This window comes from Alexandromys fortis, unplaced genomic scaffold (assembly GCF_014885135.2).
Source record: "Alexandromys fortis isolate MF-2015 unplaced genomic scaffold, M_Fortis_MF-2015_v1.1 scaffold_34, whole genome shotgun sequence".
NCBI classification, from domain to species: Eukaryota; Metazoa; Chordata; class Mammalia; order Rodentia; family Cricetidae; genus Alexandromys; species Alexandromys fortis.
Window position 1 is genome coordinate 6,197,468 of NW_026067933.1, and position 11,393 is coordinate 6,208,860.

The window sequence follows — 11,393 nt, forward strand, 5'->3', positions numbered from 1 at the left end:
ATATATCTTATCTTTAATATGAAAATCCATTTCTTGTAATGTACTCACATTCTGTATTCTGTATATTTATATTTCAATTCTGGAATGATTTCTCTCCTTTGCCCTAGTTAATGATTTAGGGATTTTCTGTTTAGCAATTAATAAACTATTTGCATTGTGTGATTTTTCCATGTAATTAAATGGAAATATTTTAAAGATTTCCTTATATGTTATTAAATTTATATATTTTCAAATAATATATCAAAAATTTAAATAGCTCCATATCATTCATATATATATATATATATATATATATATATACATATATATATATTTCAGTGCATACCCTTTGAAAGGAACTTTGAAATAATATTTTTTAACGTCAATTATGTCAAATACTTACATTCTCTACCCAAACATCAGTACCGAGGCCTATAGTCACCACAAAAGGAGGTGTCTAGATGTCAACATAAGAATATAATAAAATCCAAAGAAAAATGTCTCAACCAGGGCCTAGTTATACAATAACAGACGCCTGAATAGTCAAATGCAGCCTATAAATAAGAAAAAGATATTAAAGTCATATATACGAAGATGATAAGAGTCCTTCAAGATGAAAATAAATAAACCCCTTACAAAGTCAGAAATATACAAACAAACAATTGGAAGAAACACATAATTACCTTAATGAAAACAAAGAAAAAATAGCAGTTGCAGGAAATTAATAAAACTGTTAAAGATAGTAAAATGAAGATAGAAATAATAAAGAAAACACACTGGGGATTTTTGGAAATGAAATTTTGAGGAACTCTCATAGGCACTATAGAAATAAGTTTCACAAAAAATCGGGCAGTGGTTCACAAACAGAAAATATGAGATAAAAGATTTTCAGGCTTTGAAGATACAATAGAAGAACTGTATATCGCAAGCAAAGAAAATGTTAAATCTAAAAGTGTCCGGGCAGAAAACATCCCATAACATCACAAACATCCAATAAGTCTAGGACACTATGGAAAGACAAAACCTAAGAATAATATGAATAGAGTAAGGAGAAGAATACCAGCTCAAAGGACCAGAAAATATTTTCAATGAAATTGTAGATGAAAACTTTCCTAACCTAAAGAAGGATATACCTATACAGGTTCTTAAATATACAGAACACAAACAGAGTGTACTAGAGAAGAAATTTTATTCATCATATAATAAATCAAACACTAAGCATACAGAGCAAAGAAAGAATATTGAATTCTGCAAAGGGAAAAGGCCAAATAAAATATAAAGGCAGAAATATGAAAATTGAACCCAACTTCTCAATGCAGCTTCTAAAAGTCAGAAGGACCTGAACAAATGTGCTACAAATTCTAATACACCACAGATGCCAACCCAGACGATTATACCCAGCAAAAACTTCCAATAACCATAGGAGACTATAAGATATCCCCTTATAAAGTCAAATTTAAAGAATTTCTATTTACAAATAGAGTTATACAGAAGATGATAGAAGGAAAACTCCAATCAAAGGAGGATAACTACACCCATGAAACACATGAGATAATTTCATACTGGTAAAATCAAAAGAAGGGGAACACTCGTACACAACACACACACACACACACACACACACACACACACACCACTGCCACCACCACAGATGCCGCTATTACCTCATCACCACCACCACTACCACCAACAGCAGCGGCACGCGCTAGCAGCAGCAGCAGTAACAACAAAGCATGAATCAAAAATCAACAATCATTGGTCACTAATATCTTAAAATATCAATCCATTCAATTCCCCATTAAAAAACACAAAGTAAGAGTAACAGAATGGATAGGAAAACAACATTGATCCTTGTGTTGAATCCCTAAAACATACTACAATATTAAGGATAGAAATTACTTTTGGGTAAAAGATGTTTCAGGAAAATGGAACCAATAAGCAAGCTGGTGTAGCCATTTTAACATCTAACAAAATAAGTTTTGAAACTAAATTAATCACCACAATAAAAACCCTCCAAGATGACATTTCAAATTTTGACATCTATACCCAGAACTAAAGGGCACCCATTTTTGTAAAAGAAACATTACTACAGCTTAAATCATATGTTGACCCTCACACACCAGTAATGGGAGACTTCAATATCCCAGTCACACCAACGGACAGATCACCCAGACAAAACTAAATGGAGAAATACCAGAATGGATAGATATTATAAAACAAATGGACCTACCAGATATTTATATATTATTCCACCCAACACACACACATGTGTGTGTGTTCTTCTCAGCACTTCATAAAGCTTTCTCCAAAATTGACCACATAATCAATCACATTGCATGTCTCAACAGATACAAGAAAATTGAAATATCTCTCTGAATCCTACTAGACCATCAGAGATTAAAGCTATCACACCACCAACAACAGAAACAATTGAAAGGTTATAAACTCATGGAAACTGAATAGTTCTTTACTGAATGAAAACTGGGTCAAGAGAAAAATAATGAATTAAAATAATACTTTCTAGAATTCAATTAATATGAACACACAGCACACACAAATTTATGGGACACAATGAAAGCAGTGACAATAAGAAATTTCACTGAGTTAAATGGCTACATTTTAAAAAAGGAGTTATCTCATACTAGCAAATAAATAACACACTTGAAAGCTCTAGGACAAAAACAAGCAAACACTCCCAGAATGAGGAGACAGCAGGAAATAGTGAAACTGAAAGTTAAAATCTTATCTTTCTCTTTCCCTATTCAAATGCTGCCTATGTACCACACTTTCTCTCTATTGAAATTATTGTTTCTTTTACAACCTCTTTTTCATTAATTGATATTATAGCACTTGTTGTAACAATAACATTAAAGAAAAAGTGATTTTCAAAGAGACTATATATGTATATATACATGTATGTATATATATAATAATATATGCAGAAATTCATAAAACAGCAATCTTTGCAGCCCATTTAATGTTACTGGTATGCATGATTTTATATATGAACAACTGGATGGTGTATGACAACTAATAGGCAACTCAGCCCTGACTTATTTTTCCCACTCAGCATTCCTTAGTTACCTCAGTTCTTTGTTTAGAGGGAGGGTCCTATGAGACTTCTTTCTATATGAGCATATCTAATGTGTTGACTTTTTTCATATTTTGTACAGGCAGACATATAACTAAACTATTATGAGTTAATCCTCTCTGTGAAATCTAGACTAAAAGACAGAGAGAGAAAACATCAAAGTAACAAATCAGAAATGAAAAGAGGATACACAAAGGACAACAAGGAAAATCAGAGAATTTTAATGATATATTTTAAGAATATTTATTCCACATAATCCGAGATATCTAAGAAAAAAATGGACAATTTTCTTCTTAAGGTACCACTTACCAAAGTTAAGTTCAACTAAGTAATTTCAATAGACATAGAACCCCTAGTAAAACAGAAGCAATCATTAAAAGCTTTCAACAACAACAACAAAATCCCAGGGCCAGAGAAAGAGTTTGTAAGCACAGAATTCTAACAGATTTCAAAGAAGAGTAAACATCAATACTCTTCATATTATCCCATGAAATAGAAACTGAATGAACATTAGCAAATTATTCTATTAGGCCACCATTTCCATGAGTCCCGTCTACTCAACAAAGAAAACAAATTATGGACCATTTCCCCCTATGATCACAAACGCAAAAATTCTCAATAAAATACTCAGAAACTGAATCCAAGAACACATTAAAAACATCATCAAACGTGATCAAGTGTCCTTCATCCCAGAGATGCAGGAATGGTTCAAATGTACAAAACTCGGTAATTATAATCCACAATATAAACAAACCGAAAGTAAAAAAAAAATCATGTGATAATCTTATTAGATACATAAATAGCTTTGACAAAATTCAATACCCCTTCATGATGTGTCTTGAAAAGAACAAGCATACAGGAACATACATAAACATATTAATGGCAATATATAGAAAGTCAATAGCTAAGAGCCAACATCAAATTCAGTGGAGAGAAACTCTAAACAATTACACTAAAATAAGAACAATACAGAGCTCTCTACTTTTTCCTTATTTATTCAATATAAGACTTGAAAATTTAGCTAGAATATTAAGACAACTGAAGGAGATCCAAGGGGATACAAATTGGAACAAAAGAAGTCAAATTCTAAACATTTTACAGATGAAATGATCAGTTTTCCAATGTAGTTGCAATTTCTGAATTGGATCACTGAAAAATCCAGAAAATATTAATTTAAAAGTAGAAGCAGAGTGATACAAAAATAATTAATGCTGAATTCAAAGTTCTTGCATCAAAATTAGACAAAAAGAATATATACAAAAAAAAAAAGCTATTCAACACTTTTCCATCCCAGGAAGGCTTAGTTCTATGTGCGTGCATGACACATGGTCTAGAACATGTCCTTATTAAAATTGCAGAAGAACATGTCCTTATTTAAATTGCAGCTATCACTTAAATAGTGCTCAATGCCTTCAGTATTCGGAAAAAGGAAATCAGCTTTCCAAAGTTAAATATACACATAGTTTACGCACAAATAAGAAAAAAGCTTAAGTTTAGGGCTGCATAATTATTAGAAAAGATTTTTCTCATTAAAATTGTGTGCAACAGGCAAGACAGTCTAGGAGGTGTTTGTCCTGACACTGATGAGTTGACTTGGACACAGTCACACATGGTAAAAGCTGCACGTACTGGCTTTGTGGGAGCCTAGGCAGTTTGGATGCTCACCTTACTAGACCTGGATGGAGGTGGGTGGTCCTTGGACTTCCCACAGGGCAGGGAACCCCGATTGCGCTTCGGGCTAACTAGGGAGGGGGACTTGATCGAGGGAGGGGGAGGGAAATGGGAGGCAGTGGCGGGCAGGAGGCAGAAATCTATTTTTTTTTTAGTTGTTGAAAAAAATTCCCGCCTCCTCCCCATTTCCCATTTCCCTCCCCCTCCTCCCACACATTGCCCCCTCCCTCCACTCCACTCCCCCTCTCCTCCTCCCTCCTACTCTATTCCCCCTCCCTCTGGAGAATGAAGAGCAGTCCAGATTCCTTGCCCTGCAGGAAGTCCAAGGTCCTCCCACTTCTATCCAGGTTGAGGAGGGTGAGCAATCCAAACAGGCTAGGCTCCCACAAAGCCAGTTCATGTATTAGGATTGAAACCTAGTGCCATTGTCCTTGGCTTCTCATCAGTCTTCATTGTCCGCCATGTTCAGAAAGTTCGGTTTCATCCCATGCTTATTCAGTCCCTGTACCACTGGCCTTGGTAAGTTCCCAATAGATCAGTTCCACTGTCTCAGTGGGTGGGTGCACCCTCGCAGTCCTGACTTCCTTGCTCATGTTCTCCCTCCTTCTGCTCCTCATTTGGATCTTAAGAGCTCAGTTATAGCCAGAACCTGGAAACAACCTAGATGCCCTGCAATGGAAGAATGGATGAAGAAAGTGTGGAATATATACATATTAGAGTACTACTCAGCTAGCTACTCAGAGACAAAAAAACAATGACCACAAATTTTGCATGCAAATAGAAAACAATATCCTGAGTGAGGTATCCCAGACCCAAAAGATGAACATGGGATGTACTCACTCATAATTGGTTTCTAGCCATAAATAAAGGACATTGAGCATATAATTTGTGATCCTAGAGAAGCTAAATAAGAAAGTGAACCCAAAGAAAAACATATAGTCCCATACCCGCCTGGATATGGGAAGTAGACAAGATTGCCGGGCAAAAACTGGGAACTTGGTGGTGAGGTGGCATGGGGCTAAGGGGAATCGAGACGGAGGCAGAAATCTTTAATAGATTAAAAAAAAAAAATAGAAAAAAAAAAAACACTCCTGAGAGTGGTCCTTTGATTTCTTCACACACACCTGTTATAAATAAATAGATGTAATAGAAATAGTTCTTTGTTACTTAATGAAGGTGAAACAATGAAATTTGATATACTAAACAAGATGTTTAATATGGGTTTATTATTTTGAAAATTAAATTGCCCATGAAGAATTTTTCTTCTACCTGCAATTAATTCATCAGTGACTTTTAAACTGACTGTAGATTAAGAGTTAAAGATGGCAAATATGTTTTGATTCTACATTTGAAATATATCAAACCAGTACCTGGCTATATTTTCTCTCATTCTAAATAGAGTATCAGCTATAAAATTAAGAAGTTATAGGTTCCAAAGCTCAATAAGTAATTTTATTTTTTCTTTAAAAATGAGAAGTATTTGATCTAGTTATGACAGAACAGTAACAAAGATAATTAGTCAAGGTAAAACCATTAAAATAAAATAAAAAGGACCATAAGAATTTATCTTTTGTAAATGTTCATTAATAAAACAATTCTTAGATACCATAATCAAATATAATTTGTGGACAGAGCTTAGTGAATACAATTCCAGGACCGTTAATCAAAGGATTTTCATTAGAACATATTGGTAATATGTAGATAAAAGTCAAGGCATGTTTTGTGTACCAACAGAAAAATTTATTCTGTATTCTACTCATATTTCTTTTCTTATTTTGTTGAATGGTAGGAGAATGCTAAATATTTCTGTGAAACCAATAAAAGGGAAAGATGAGTCCAATCATTTCTTCCTCATATAAAATGAAACCTTGCACATTCTAAAAGCAATCCAAATGAATTTATTGAAGACAAGGTCTTTTATTTCTGTGAAAAGACTTTTTACAAAATCATTATCAGTGAAAGGTTAAATAATAGAGATTCATTTAGTTCTGATCTAGTGAACAGAAAATCACTTGTAATATTTGGAACTTTTATGCAATGAAAAGTTGTGATGAATTCTGAAATTAATCTATTGTCTGTCTTGCATTGGACAAGAATATGACACCTTTATGCATTTCTCATTTTATTAGCTACTCTTTTATGAACAGCTCAGTCTGAATAAAATTACTATAAATTCTGAATGAAAGAATTTCACATTGCAAAGGTGTTAGAAGTATTATATTAAACAACCATAAAGATTGTAGAAATCCAAATGCCTTCTCTATAGCGAATACTCTCTATCATAAAGTTACTTATGTTGTTACATTCCTCTCTTGTGCACATATTTATTGCCAAGATTGCCTGTAAGGGTTATTTTACCATGATAGGATTTACTGTGATCAATTTGAATAACTAGATATAAATAATCATGTTCAAAGATTTCTCCAACAACTTGTCTCATGTTATTAGTCACAAATTTTTTATTTATTTTATTAATTTTAGCACTAGTGAACAATACAAATGCCATATAAAACTGTGACATATGATAGTATCAAAACCACAGTGTCATTAAGATTTAGATATCAATAGCACCTATTATCTAGATAACCCTTATTGCGATGTGTCCCGAGAGAAGTTAACACTAACAATTTTATGAGGTGAAAATGGTAAACAGGATTGAGCTTTTACTTCCAGACTCTTAGAAAGCCCTTTAAAGGAAACAATATGCTCCAGATCATTTGACTATTTTTGGTATATAAAATAGAAGACTTTTTCTTGAAACCTGCATCACAATGTATACACAAGATGATATAAGATCAACACTAAATATTCATCTTGTACAGCTGACTATGATTGTTTGCTTTGTAAAGTCTCAATTGCCCTACAAACTCCAACCCTGGGACTAGGATTTTATCTCTAATCACAGTCCTACATAATCTCATAGTCGAGCTATAATTTTTTTCAAACTTTGGCATATAACTTATTTTTATTTCCACCATTAAACCATTGAATATGCAAGACTTAATATGTAGAAAAATTGGATCCAAAGTTGGTAGTATTAAAAAAGAATAACATATTTGTTAGCTTTAACAACACAAAGAACAATATTTTCTTTATTGGTGTATATTTACTGCACAATAAGTTGGGTAGCATGAGGACATTTAAAAATACTTTCCATATATAATGGACTTTGAACAAATTTCTACCATAGCCCACAACCCTCTCCTTCTCTTCTCTCTCATTGTTTCCTTATTTATGAAGAAAATATTATTTCTACTTTCATGTCATCAAATACATTTTAAGTTTATTCGTCTAAATGTATTCGTTTTTATGAAAACTGGGGAAGATAAAAGTTGTAAAAAACAACATATGGTAATACATCCCTTATTCACAAAGATGCCCACCAGGCAACCATTTGTAGTAGTTGGTGAGTTTTTCTTTATTTTAATTTGGTTCATGTGCTAGTAGCTATCTGCAGTAGAGGATATTATGTAGTCCTGTATTTCTCTCACTCTCCAATGACTAGTCTGTCTCTTTGTTCACTTTTGTACAGGTCTATTAGTGTGTTCCCATTGTTCCGTTTGGAGACATTAAAAGAACTTTGCACAATGAATCACTATGGAAAATTATATATGTCTATCAGGAATGCTTGTCCATGACTACAGACAGCAAGTGCTGAAAACTCGACATTTTCTTTCCTTTCATATTTCTTGAAACTTTTTGGAACCATATTCAAAACAATTAAGCATATAGACATTTAGTCTATCCTTGAAGACACATGCTTTTTGAAGTTACTTAGCACTGCCATAAAAATTCCTTTTTGAAGGTAATTTTCATTCCTTCTTGAAGTGTATAAATAATAGGGCACAGCTAATATATGATTTAAAACCTTCTCCCCCAAACTGCTCTGCCTGAAGTATGAAAACCAGATTTTTTAAGGTAAAAGAAACTGAAAAACTGTTCTTTTACTGTGAGTTCCCAAAATTTAAATCATGGATTTTCATTATAATGCCAAACCATGTCAGTGACTGAAATGATCTTAAGCCAATGACCGCTAATATGTTTTCTTAATTATGTTCCATGTAAAGTATGCTTTTCTCCACTTGAAGAGTAGTTTAAGCCTGCCACTTGAACAATGGTTTCTCATACATGATTGTTTTATTTTATGAGGGAAGATTAGGTGGAATGGTTACAAACTGTACAGCATCCTTAATATTTACTATCTATGCTGATTCACTGATAAGTCTGGACTCAGACTATTTCACCGTCTTTACTAAAAGGAAAACATCACTCAGGTTTGATTGCATTGAGACTGTTCCACTTCAATCCATTAAACTAGATTAGAGTATAGACAATTATAGCAAACCAAGCATGGTTGTATTGTAGTGTTTAAGAAAATATGAGAATTCAGTTGAACACAGGAAATTAAAAGTTGAGGCCCCGTGGGAAAAAGAAAATTTTGGACAGAAATAGTTTTACTCAGAAATGCAATTTACTTTTGAAGTCATGAGTCATATTATATTTTGGCATTACTTCTGTATTCTAAAGTTTATTTTATTAGAAAACACTTATATATCTTATATTTAAGACCAGAAAGTATCAAATACTAAGAAAAAGCTTGAAATAATCCTTCAGATATATTGTGAAACTACTTTCTTTAAATATGCTTGTGTATACAATATCTCAATATCAAGGAAATTTTGGAATTTAAAAGATAAAAGGGTTATTAAGTTCATTAAAGAATGTCTTCTCATTTTCTGGGACCTCATTTTTATTTCATTACTGATACTGACTTTTATGGTCTATATTCACATACATTCCCAATTACTAGAGGGACTATATTCCACAGCCTTGCTCCTGTAAAAGTATGTGGAACAAAATGGATCGAGGTTCAAATGAAAGAACAAATTCAAGGACCTAAACATATTTTTAGTGGATATGGATATTGCTTTGTAGTATATCAAGAGAAATTTTATTATATTGTTTTTGTGAATTCTTCAACATTTTTATACATTTGTACTATGTATCCTCAACATATACAGCCTTCCACTACAGCGCTACAAAATCACCCCCAATACAGCATACAATGGATTCTCATTATATCCAGCCCAGCCCTCTAGTATACCTCTGAAACTCTTCCTTGATTTCCCACAACACATATATACAAGGTGTTTTCATAATGTCCAGGCATGTTCTACACCTCTGAACCTCCACCTGTGTTGCCTCCAGCACAAAACCCTCCCTAGTTCAGTTTTCTTTTTCTTTAACACACTAAGTACAATTATTGCTCTGATGTGGGAGTGTCATATATCAATCTGTTGATTTCATTGGTTAAGCAATAAAGAAACTGCTTGGCTGGCCCTGATAGGTTAAAACATAGGTAGAAGGAGTAAATAGAATAGGATGCTGGGAGGAAGAGGAAGTGAGCTCAGACTCTGCTCTGCTCCTGGAGAGACTCGCCAGCTCTGCTCTCTGGAGTAGAGATGCCATGCTCAGCTCTCCCAGGCAGCTCCGACCCAGGATGGACGTAGGCTAGAATCTTCCTGGTAAGCACACCTTGGGGTGCTTAAAAACATTATTAGAAATGGGCTAGTCCAGGTGCGAGAGTTAGCCGAGAAGAGGCTAGATAGAAATGGGCCAAGCAGTCTTTAAATGAATACAGTTTGTGAGTTGTTATTTTGGGCATAAGTTAGCAGGCAGCCGGGGTGCTGCGGACGCACCCCCACCGCTCCAATTTCAACATTGCTCCTTACACATAGTATATGGGGCTGTTCTCTAAAACATGGGCAATCTACTAGGAGTCTCACCCTTGAAAAACAGTAATCTTCTCTTTTGAATGGGTTCAATTGCCAGTACTTCCTCAACTAGGGATGAGGTCTTAGTGTCTATTGCCTGTTCAAGATAGAATGCCAATTGTATTGATTGTGTGTTGACTATATGCAGGTAACCATAACTTCTGGGATACAAGGGATCAAAAGCCCTGTCTTCTGACATGGTTTGACGCACTTCTATGCTACCTCTGACTCTTGTAGCCTTTCTGCTGCCTCTTCTACAATGATTCCTAAGCCTTGGGGTGACAAGGGAATTTGATGTAGATGTCCATTTAAAGCTGATCCTTCACATATTCTGTGTACATGACTTAGTTGTTAGTCTCTGTGTTAACTGTGGTCTACTACAAAAGGAAGCTTCTCTGATGAGGGTTGAGAACTCACTGATCTATGTTTATAAAAATAAACACTCTCGAACTGCACTGAAAACTTTCTCCCTCAAAGCTAGCTTTCATAGTGTTGGAAGGCTACTGTGTTGTACAAATCATCAATGGTCTTAGCAATCCTTGAATTCTATCTGCTGCAGTAGTACTGACCTGTCAGGCAAGGCTTGTCCACTGGTGAAATAGTGTCATGAAGGATATGTGGCTAACCAACTACTCTGTGATTATTTGAGACCTCCTCCACAGGAAGAAATTCATGCCTACTACTATAAACAAAATCAAAAGCCATGGCCTGTGAGATCATAGGCTCTGGGAGAATCTAATTATGTGGTCTTGATAAATGGACATGTTGTCAAACTGGCATCTACATTTTCTTATTAATACACTGAGAATAGCATATCTTCAAACTTGGGCAGACAAGAAAAGAAAAGAAATGCTTAACAGTAACTGATAGACTAAATC